The sequence below is a fragment of the Amblyomma mixtum genome, chromosome 6 (assembly GCF_055824585.1).
Source record: "Amblyomma mixtum isolate Tamu chromosome 6, ASM5582458v1, whole genome shotgun sequence".
Classification (NCBI taxonomy): Eukaryota; Metazoa; Arthropoda; class Arachnida; order Ixodida; family Ixodidae; genus Amblyomma; species Amblyomma mixtum.
The window spans coordinates 74,632,912-74,644,396 of NC_143017.1; positions in this window are offsets into that span (position 1 = coordinate 74,632,912).

The window sequence follows — 11,485 nt, forward strand, 5'->3', positions numbered from 1 at the left end:
GCTCAGATCTGTCGACATCGTTTTACAGGAAAAAAGAAGTCGAAGAGGGCGCAAAAAAAAAAAGGGAGAGAAAAGTGTTACGAAGCGCTGATTAGTTGCTTCTTAGGAAACCACTTCTACTGCATTGTATCACGTGCGGTTACGTCGGCTATCGCAAAGGTATATTAACATCGCTGTATCATAGACCGCCACTACCACCCGCTCTGCCGCCATTGTAATGGGGCCATCTTCGAAGCTCCCGGTATCTGGCCGTCCAGGACTCATTCCCAAAAGAAAGCATTCGCAACAGGCGGCACCAGCCTGTTTTAGGGCAAGACGAACCTCGCAATGGCGGGCTATCAGTGTCGAACACTCCTCCCCCCTTTCCTCCTCGTCTTGCCCACCTGTGCTCGCCGCAACGACTAGCGCCTGGCATCGCTGTAAGGCCGAGCTTCGCCGGTCCGCCGCGAGTTCACTTTTGCAAATGAGGTTATTATCTCTCAGCGAACTCCACATAACGCTTTCAGGTTTCGATCCGACCTTTATTGCAATACGGTCTCATCGCACACTCCCGCTGTTCCGAGCTACGGCTCCGCACCGGCTGTAATCTTTGCATCTCGTTCGCCGCTGCCGACGACGAGCTCACTTTCTTGCCGTCTTCCCTTTTATTTCGCTCCACTTATCCCATTTTCCCCTATCACGTTTGCCTTCTTTCCCCACGCGAAAGTGAGAAGGGAAGGACGGTGTACCGCTGGAGCGGCAACCTGCATACAGCAAGAAGAGGCACAAGGAAAAAGGCCGGACCAGGGGGTCTGCGTTTCTCTTTCCCTACGCTCCTTTCCTTCCTCTCTCGAAGGAAAGGAGGAAGAGAATCTCCACTGCTATACGGCGACTCCAAATTTTGCAAATTGCGTGCACCGGACGTATTAACGAGACGAAATGAAAACAAATGGCCACGTGGCGCGAGCTCCATTTCCGCCATTATATGCGAGCGCACGGGCGCGCTTTTGTTCCTGCCACCTTTTTTCCCCTCTTATTTTCCCCCTTGACCTGGCAGCCCTTCGTACTTTCCCGTCTGCCACGTCTTTTATTGCTGCTTGACTCGGGCGCGCGCTCAGTCCGAAGAAACGCGCCTGCGGCCGCTCCTCGCCTTCCCTCTCTGTCTTCCCCAATTTTTGTTTCTTCCCCAACTCCCGTTACGGCGCGCCATAAGTAGGCAGATTACAAAATAGTGCGGCCTTCCTTACGAAGTGCCGGCTCAACCTCAGCCGCGCACCGCGGCTCGGAAACCAAGAATATTGGATGCGCGCAAGCAGGGCTCGTTGTAGTCGTTTGCATGCTACATAGCGGGCCCGCCGCTTCAGGTGGCGAGGGTGAGGCGCGGGAACTAGGGATGTCGGTCTGCGCCGGCGGCTAGGTGAGGCGGAAGGTGAGAAACAACGCATTGTTTTCGCGCTGGAGAACATTTCGCGATGGAAATGCGCTGCGGGGCGGCGCTGATGACGGGGCTCTTTGTTCCCGCGGAGAAAGGGGCGTCGTTACCGCCGCTGCTTCCTGAATCCCGCGCGCTTCCTTCTCGGGGATTCAGCTGAGAGGCTGCTCTGATTGTTGAGGAAGCAAGCGCGCATTCGTACGAGAATAGCGGCCAACATTTTCCTTTCTTTTCTCTTTTCTTCCCTACATCCACGTGTGGGCCTCCTTGGTGGGAATGAGCTTTGTGGTTGCCTCTGCATAATCACGAGCGAGAGTTCGCGTTAGGTTGATCTTAGCGGTCGTTAAAGACGTTTGTGTTTCTCCCTGCGCCCGCGGCCATAATACAAGTGCCGCGACCAGCCGAAATATTTTGCATAATAAGCGACATGGAGACGGACAAACTTTCTCGTAGAAGTGTAAGTGCTCTAATGGTGCTGCCCTCTAGCAACAAGTACAGAACTGGAGCAAACGCAAAGACAAATGCGTATATGACTAGCTGTGAGGGCAAAGCGCGTTTGTAAGAAAACCGAAGGTATTGTATAAGTAAGCAGGTTTCAAAGGTTGTCTTAGCCGCGGGAAATGGACGCGGGAACCTTAATTAGGCTAATTTCGACTCTGTATTTTCCCCTGGGCAAAAAACTTGGTCCGTGCTCAGGAAGTCTTAGCACGAGAATTTGAAACTTTTTGGAGACTATGCTTAAGACTGTATGGCCATTTGATAAGCATGTCATGATAACACACTTTCAGTTATACCCTCCCACTCTTCTTACACACATGAGGTTGAGGTGTGTCCTTACTGAAAAACATGCAGTGGTCGGCGAGGCGATTCACAACCAGCTGATATAACTATTTTAGAACCCTAGTGTTTACAGCACAGAACGAGGGACGATAAAATTCGAAGGTCTTCTGTGTAACCTGCACATTCTCATTTTCAGGATTGTTGACTGATTACCGCCTTGACCACTGTTCTTTCGAGGATGCCGAAGAAGGCAGTGAACCTTGTGGGGACGCCTTCGTCCCCTGCGTTCACTTTCCCGCATTGCACCCCACTGTTGTTAGCTGCCCCCCAAAAGCACTCCTCTCGGTTCGGTTACTTTTAACTAACAGGGGAGGGCGCTCGCGTCGCAGCGACACCAGCGCCACGGATGGCGTTTTGCTGCGCGCGCGCGGGGGATAGCGGGCTCTCTGCTGCTCGGCACCGGGAAGCGACCGGACGTTTCGCTCGCAGCTTCGCTCTTCGTCGGCGGGCGGCCTCGTGTGGAAACGTATTCCCCTCAGCTCGTCCCGTCCGACCTCGGAGTTATTCCCTCTGCCCTACCGTGGGCGAACGTTCGCTCGTAACCTTGCTGGTGAGTCGGACTTCCTCGATTCCTCAGTGTATTTTGTTGCTAGCTGGCGTTATTGTTGTTATAGCAATAAATGCCTTGTTTGTGTCAGCCAGTGTGTCGTTCCTTTGTTCCCATAGAGCAAGGCCCGCCGTGGTCGGCGTGCGCTCAGTAGCGCTCGCGATCACGGGGTGGGGTCCGCGCGGTTTTGAACTGTGTCAGCCGCGCTTAAGCGGGGACACGGATTTATCTCCCCGATTTCAACCCCACAAACTCCAGCCTGCCGGCCGAACCAGTTTCTTTCACTGACTTCCAATTCACGTACAGTAGTGATTCTTAAAATTTAACCATCGTCTCGTCATAAACCCATGAAAGCCAATCACGCATCGAGAGACGCAACGATGAGCCCGGATAACCTCGCAACGTGGGACAAATTCGCCGGTGCCACTCCATGATCTAGTGGCGCTGTCAAACTGTACAAGGAAGCACCTGAAAGAAATCAAAATATCTGACTAATAACGTATATATTTATTTCTCAAAGCGAGAAATTAAATGTTACCGTCAGGTACACCGGTAACACCTGGCTAGGTGTTACAATGGTGTCCCCCTCCATTGACGTCTGCATGTGACCCATATGACTCTTTGTTGACGCCGCAAACTTGAACAAGGGGCTGAAGGAAATCCGCATTCTTCTAAGCAAAGCTTCAAGAGTACTGAGACATTTCGACGACGTACGGAGAATGAGAGACATATTCTCGCATTCGCAGAGTGTGGAAGTGAACCTCGAAAGGGCCTTTACAGCGATAGCTATGCAGGTGACTATTTTCGAGGGGCAAACGGCAAAGCCGTCGTATGTCTTCGCCCAAGACACCGGCAGTTGCTTCCTGGACATCCAGGTGGGCCAGGCAACGGACGTTAATTCACAACAATATGCCACGTGTGTGGCCATGCGGCTCAGGTGAGCCTATGGGTGCGCGTAACTTTTGGGAACCTTGCAGTGGACCTTTTAGAGATCCGTCATACAGCTATCGCGGCCACACAAGAGATTGGCGTCTCACGGCATGCACTAATGTGCAGGCGGAGGAAACATCAAAGAAATTTCGCGAATGCGTGCCGACGTGAGCCCTTCGCGCGCCCGTGGCTGTTCTAAAAATCGAAGGCAAACTCTGTTATTGGTTGTGCAAAGCTACCCAGTCGTAAGCATCGAAGTGCTCGCACGGCTGTTATACTGCTGTCCTTTTTTTCAATTCTATCCGCTGTTAATGAAATATTATGTATGTCCGGTCTCAAGGGCAAGAGGGCGTGCCCTTGACATTTAGAATAATCACAGACCTGGAGCTTCACTGCCACGCGCTTGCATGTTCGCTTTCCTATTGCTTGACCGTGCTGATGTGAGCATGAATACCAGTATTATTACGTCATTATTCACACAGATATAATAAGAACGCCATTTCACGACCTAAAAAAGCACGCCGCTGCTTCATTTTCTTCATCTTCTTCGCTAAGCAAGTTTTCCTTTTATTCATCAGGCGCTTCCACTCAACCATCGTGAGTCTACGGTTGACTGAAAATATGGCTACGTACACCTGCCAAGACGACAAACAAATGCGCAGCTCGTCAGGCCACCAAACCACAGCAAACGCGAAATACGAATACCTCGCCCATTAGCCTCCCATTTGATCTCCGATCCACTCTTCCTATATTGTCGTCCTCTATAAGGAGAAGTAGATGTGTGGGGGAAGGGCTGGTTTTTTGGGGTAAGGGCTGGTGTGGCCCTTCCCCCGTCGATGATATGCCGATGGGGCTCTCAAAAAGATGCAGAGCTCAGTACAGGACCAAAGTGTTTCACGCCGGCCGCTGAGGTGGATCTTCGTCACCTTTTGTGGACTTGCACAGGAATGCAGGACTCAAGAAGAAGACGATTACTGGAAGTTGGACTTAAGTTACGGCTGCACCTTGCCTCCCAATTCTTGGCCGATCCCGCAATGTGGGTATGTGCCATCTTTTGATAGGCTAACAACAACAAGGGGGGAACGCCTGTCACTGTGGTTAACGCATCGCTAAGTGCCAGCGCCTGCCAAGGTTTCTTGAAGAGAACAGGCTCCACAATCTAGATTAGCTTATTGTCGGCCTGTTTTTATGCCGCATGGAAAGTCTTCGAATAAAAAGAAAGAAAAAACGTCAGACCAATTGCTGGGTGACCACCGAGACATTGTTTCGAACATCACCAGCGGGCCTTTTCTCATTAGTCTTAAGAAGAAAAAAACCTACCTATGCTAATCTTCAATCAAGCGCGCCTTTGTGAGAAGACAAGGAGCACCTCTATAACCAGCGATACGTTGCGATGAGTTCAGACATCAGCCAGAAAGAGCACCGGAAATAAAGCGACTTTGCCAGACGACGACGCCGAAGAACAACATGTCAAGGGTAGAACCTTTCTGTGCACCCCTGTGTTGCTTGCTCGCAGTCCTGCTGCTGTGTCCTTCGCTGTGCTCTGGCGGCGGTGATCGCGAGACCGGTCCTGCAAGCTGCGACCCGCGTCGCTGCGAGAAGGGGTGTGTCCGGGATGGTGCTGACGATGGGGAGTGCTACGACACAGCCTGCGTTTGCGTCCTCGACAGATCCCCCGAGGACACACTCTTCCCCTACAAGGACTTCATGCCCACCGACCACGAGCTGGGTGGCGACCGCTGGTAGCGGCTGTACGGCAACAATGCATGCACCTTCTATATGCACACGCAACCAACCGCATGGGAGCTTGGCGTATGCTGCGACCGCCTACCACCGACGACAGTGTTCTGATATGTGAAGTCAGCTGAACTCACAAGTCTGTCGCTCTGTGGTACCTGCGTTGCCAGAACGCTTACTTCGGGCCTTCTCGCAGAGACATCTGCAGCTAGACGTAGTACCGAAACATTCGTGCAATTCCTCGCTATTCACAAGTTAGTTTCTCGTCTATGCACTGGCCTAACAGCATTTTGAAGGCCAAATGACGACCATCGCCCCGGAGAGTTCGTACAGCTAACGTAAACTATCGCTTTAATGTGCTTGTTGAGAGCGTTCGGCTAGCTTTCGCTATCAGAGGTGCCACATCAAAAACTTTGCTCTTAATTTTGTTTTTTGTTACTACTGGCGTCTTTTAGAGAAGATGGTCGCCGATAAGAGTCGGTATCGACGAATCTCTTGGAAACTCGGCAAAGTTTGACCATTACGCGCTGCGACGGATGACGCAAGAAGGCAGCCAGCAGCGCACCGCGAGGCGCGAAGAGAGCCAGGAAAACAAAAGCGAGCCGGCGCACTCCCGCCCCTCCACGACAGCGGAGAGCGAAGCGATCTATCACGTCAGTCCCATCTCCACGAGGGAGAGAACCACGCGCCCCGTAATAGGCGTGCCTGTCTTTCTCGTACCTGCGAGCTCATTGTCTCAGAGCTTCCCTTGTACATCTTTTTCTTTACATCTCTTCGGCTGTTCGCTTATCGTACCAGAAACTTCGTTTGTGAGATGATCTTCCGAGGAAATTCTCTCTGTCCATTTTTTTTTCTTTTGCCGAGTGATCTCGTTCTGCTACAGCGGGTGAGCGTATGGAGCCTCTCTGGGTGCGACCAGGTGTGAGTGGCTGCAAAAAAGACAGAGCGCGTTTGCTCCGTGGAACAAAAGACGTTGCCCGCCGCCAGTCGTATAGGCGTCGCTGCCTCTGCTCGCTTGTCTATCTGTGTTCGCTTGATTAATCTTCTCCCCCTCTCGCCGACCGTGGGGCCCCCTTTGTTTCGGCGCACGATTCGCCATGGTTCCTCGCAGGATCGTCGCGTCGGGCGAGGCCGACCGGCTTGCCAACGCTGGCGGCTCGTTTGATTGGAGATGAATGGGGAAGAGCACACCCCTTTCGCCAGAACTTTGCGGCAAACTTTCGCCGAACGACTCATGCGTACACCATTTTCTGCGAAGAGCATCGCGGCTCGCGTGCGCGGTTGGACATCCACTTGTTTGCCGTCGCCGTGCGGACGCTACCGCCCCCACTCGGGAAAAGGAATTGTGCGACGCAGTTCGCACGCCTGTGCGTGCAGCGCCACCGAGGTCTCGTGAGACATGTCCTAGAGGTGCAAATTGGTCCCGCTCTTGTACAAGGAGCGGGATACTTGTCAATGCCACCTTTGGTCTACAGGACAGAAGTCCTCGGTAGAATAAAAACGAAAAAGCATGGGAGAGACGAAGTTTGCCAGCGGCCGATAATAAATCTCGTCGGCAGTTCCTCTTGGAGGCCGTCCTGCAAGCTGATTGTACTGGCACTAGCGCACTTTGTCCGGGAAATTGGCAACGCATTTCTCCGCGCGACATGCGGACTCATGACAGCAGCGCGCAATATTGGTTATTTTCTCGACCATAAGGGGGCGCCTCAATTTATACAAAATGGCGGCGCTACGGAGGCCTGGGTCAGCCTATGTGGAATCGCGCTTGTTTTAAAACTTCACGACAAAATCGCGCTTGTTTACCGACAGAAGCAACCTCATGTGAGTCAGAGAGTGTCTGTTCTCAATGGCGTAAAGGAACAAACGAGAAACAACGAAGAAATGTATGTCTGACGTTTGAAGGCGGCAACGCGAAGGTGGAGCGGTGGACCGCCGAGCTGCGCTTTAAAGGGAATTTAAAATCCTTGACGTCGACGATGAAGACTTGTTGCACAGTGAGTGAATGACGAAGCCAGGAGATCAGGTAAGCAAGGCCCAGCGACTGTCAATTTGCCATATTGCTTCACGAAAAACGAGCAAGAAAAGTTTTGTCAGTCATTTTAGCTTGTGTGTGAACTGATAAAGCTGCGGACTTTCGCGTTCTTTCATGCCCATGAATTTGATTTACCATGTACTACATTACCTTGGTATCGGTTTTTAATCCTAGGTATACAAGTGGAAAGCGAGACCAATGAGATTACCTGTTTCAGCGCACTGTCGTCTCGAAGATATTAACCGTGCCTAGTGCCCTCAGTTTGTTTGTATGCAGTGGATGGAAGGCATGAAATCAATGTAGGGCTGGTATGACACAACTAATTTCCACTTCTATTCGATACTTGTCATACGTCCGTCTGTCTCACTGATTCCTGCGAACGCAAGTGCATGTGCAATTGAAGTGTGAAAATAATCAGAATAATATATTAAATCACCCCCCTCGGTGGATAAGAAAGCCCCATGTCACCATGTACGCATGCCGCAATAAGGCCTTTAGTTAAAGAATCACGTGCAAAACTATTCGCGCTTGAAATTTTCCCGTTAATCTTGCGTGTTCAGCGCTTTTTTTTTTACGTACAGGTTCTCGAATCTGCGTAGGCCCTTTTAGTCCATATAAATTTTCATTGCCTGGAGGCCTGAACTGTGCTGCCATGATCGTGCGAGAATTTCACTGAAGCGTGGAAACCTGTTCGCGTGCTTTCTCTGCATTGCTGGCACCAGAAAAATCGCGCAGTGACACTTAGCAGACATGCATGTAACAGCGCTCTCTAGAAATATTTTTACAGCAACATACTGACAACTTCTGAATGCGCTGGCAAACAATTCAGGCAACGCAGGAAACGATGCAGTTCGGCGCACCAGTTCTTTTCAGACTACGGGGAGTACTCTTTGGTGGTGGTGAAAAAAACTTTTAATGCTCAGAAAGAGAGTGTGGGCGTCAGAAGACACCGCTACATGGTCGGTATCCTTAGTCCGGGACACCGCACGATGAGGCCCCGTCTCGCGCCCTCCTTACCCCGGGACACTGGGGTAAGGCGGGGTAAGCCCTTTGGGGCTCCGCTACGGAGCACTTGAGGAGGGCGCAGTCTCCCATGCCTCCCGGTTAGGAGTAGGGGAAGGTGAAGATTCTGGGAACATGTCCACACCATGTGAAATATATCGCAGATCTCTCCACAGTGCGCGCAACGCTCATCTATGTTGGGGTCAAGTGTTTGTGCAACCTGACTCACGGGAGGTTTCGTCCCGGGCGCGCAATGGCGGAGACAGGCCTGGAACCCATTCTGGGACAAGCTCCTGTCAGGGGTATTTGCACCGTCTCATACTCCTGGGAACTTACTATTTGGAAGTCCAGTTGGTTCATGATCAAAGTTATGGCGACGCGATAAGACACGGACGTAAGGAAATAACGAACAGGACGAGATGGCGCTCGTCTTGTTCCGTTTGCTCCTCCCTTAGTCTCGTCTTCGTTGAAGCCAAAGACACCCAAAAGCATGGCCTAGCTCTGAAAAAGCTGTCTGTACCAAAGAGTGTATTTTCTCAGGCATTTTTTTCGCTGTCATGTACACTGTACAGTGCATGTTTTGCCTATGGCGCCTCAATACAGCTTTCCTTTGATAGGGTGGCGACACCTATCGTCCGATCGGGAGACGACTCATTTTGAATCACATGCATCGCACGGAACGGTTCTAAAAATGAACTTTAATTAAGACTTCGTCGTCTGGAAGCAGTATTGGACGCTATAATGTGAGGAGGATGCGAAAATACTGATTTATGCTAGAATACTTTATGCAGCTTAATGAGCCTGTGCTTCAAAATGGCGGCGATGTCACCTGCCTGCCAAAGTAAGCTGGATCTAGGTACACTAGTTTTACCAGGCATTCCCTAATTCCTGTTTCTGAGGCGTTAGTTAGTGACTATATGAGAGAGTGTCGCAAAATGCAACAAAGGGCAAAATGCGACATTTTTGTTACTTAGCGCCTTCTAACATTTAAATAAGGAAACATATTAATGATATTTAGATTATATGACCAACCACATGTTCACTACAACTGACTTTAAGATTGAAGAGATTATATTTTTTAAAGCAGAGGAAAAAATTACGAAGTTCCTATCTTTTAAAGAAGAGGAAAAAATGTGAATTGAGCCTTAGGGAATGAGACAGCACTCGAAAAGGCGCAAAATTCTGCACGCCACATTTTTCAAAAACTGTGCAGCTCAATTAACCTGGCGTCCTAGATTAACTCAAGTCTTTGGTCCTAGATTAACGCAAGTCTTTGATTATTACAACTGCGGCTCAAATGAGACTGCACTTCATATTCTCTTCGAATGTCCAGCGCACGCCAACGAACATACGCACTATGAACATTGCATGCAGTCCGTCACCCAAGTGCCACTCACAGTGGACTGACTCTATATTAGGTCCTTTAGGCTACTCCAGACAGCAGCGACGTGCAATATTATTCTTATTTGCCTAATTAGAGGCTTCGGGTGTTTTAAACAAACTCTATATTGCCGAACACTTGATCACCCCGCTGTCCATGCACAGAGCTTGACTTAGGGCTCATCTATGGAGGCGATCATGCAGAGAGCTATTGGATTGCAACCCTCTTCATGACCGCACTCTTCTCTACCACCCTTCTTCCATCTTTACTCCCCTATTCCCTCCCCTACGCAGAGTAGCATGTCAGGGAATATTCACGCCGGCTAAAATCTCTGGTGTCTATTAAAGAGCTCTCTCTTTCTTTTTTGGTTATTATAACCCGTTATTGGTCTTATCTTTCGCAAAGTTTAAGAATTTTTTCAGCTCGGTTAATTAAGAGAGAATCATTTCAGCAGCAGGCTACATGTGAGGCAATACGCGATGTTGAGATGTTCCGGAGGGCCTAAAGAAAAAAATATAATGGGTTTATTGCTTGCTCTAAAGCTCTACACGTTTTCCCACTCTTTAGGATGGTCTGTACGTACAAAAGGAAAATAGTGAATGCCCACTCGCGCAGAAGACATGAAGCAAGCTTTGTAGAGACGCAAGCAATGGCGGTGCCATCAAGCGTTTTGGTGTTCCCAAATGCGTCCGTAGATCATTGAAGAATATGAGAGAATCTGAAAGGCCGAAACTGTGTAAAAAATTAGCAGATGGTTCAGCATGGCTAAGAGCGGAGTATCGTGCAGTAACACTAGTTACGTTGGGCGCTTAAGGTCCTTACGTGCTAAAGGCATTCGACCTAAAGGCCTTTACTCTGAAGGTTTTCACCCTGAAGCCCTTCGCCCAGGTGTACCCTACATCCAGGCCTGGACGCAGGTGAAGGTCTGGCTGGCGCACACATCCAGGTTGCCCGCAACTCGGTGGCCAGGTGGGCCACCTGCCACAAACCAGGGATTCAGGGATGTGCGTACATATTTTCCGGCGTTATTTCGCATCAAAGGACAAGAGACGATGAACAAGAATTAATTAAAGTACCGCCTCTTGTCCTCTGACACGTTATAAGTCGGAAATGCATGAGCCAACAAGCCCAAGCCTCTTCGTTACTGACGTACAGTCGGCCGCAAAAGTTTGCGGCATCTGCTGACGCGTGCCAGAGCAAAGCAAAACTAAAGTAAAACTGCGCTGCTGCGCCATCTACCGTCACGGAGCGTGGTGTCGAGGCTAACTCACGGTACTGCCGCACCAGGCGTGCCGTGAGCCTCAGCACAATGCTCCGTGACGGCAGACGGCGCAGCAGCGCAGTTTTGCTTCGCTACGGCACGCTTTTGCGGCCGGCAGATGCTCGATATCGGAAAATGCGCCTAGTGGTGCTACCGCCCTAAGAATGCGAACCTCAGCGTCGTACTCTGTCCGGTGGGCATGAACCGCAATATCACAACACACTTTGTGAATGGAGCGTGCTCTTTTCGGTCTGGCCTACAATCACATACAAAACCTGATGTTCACAAGATACGAATCTAGCCAAATCACACATTCATTCAATACTGCTTAGGGAAAGAGCAAC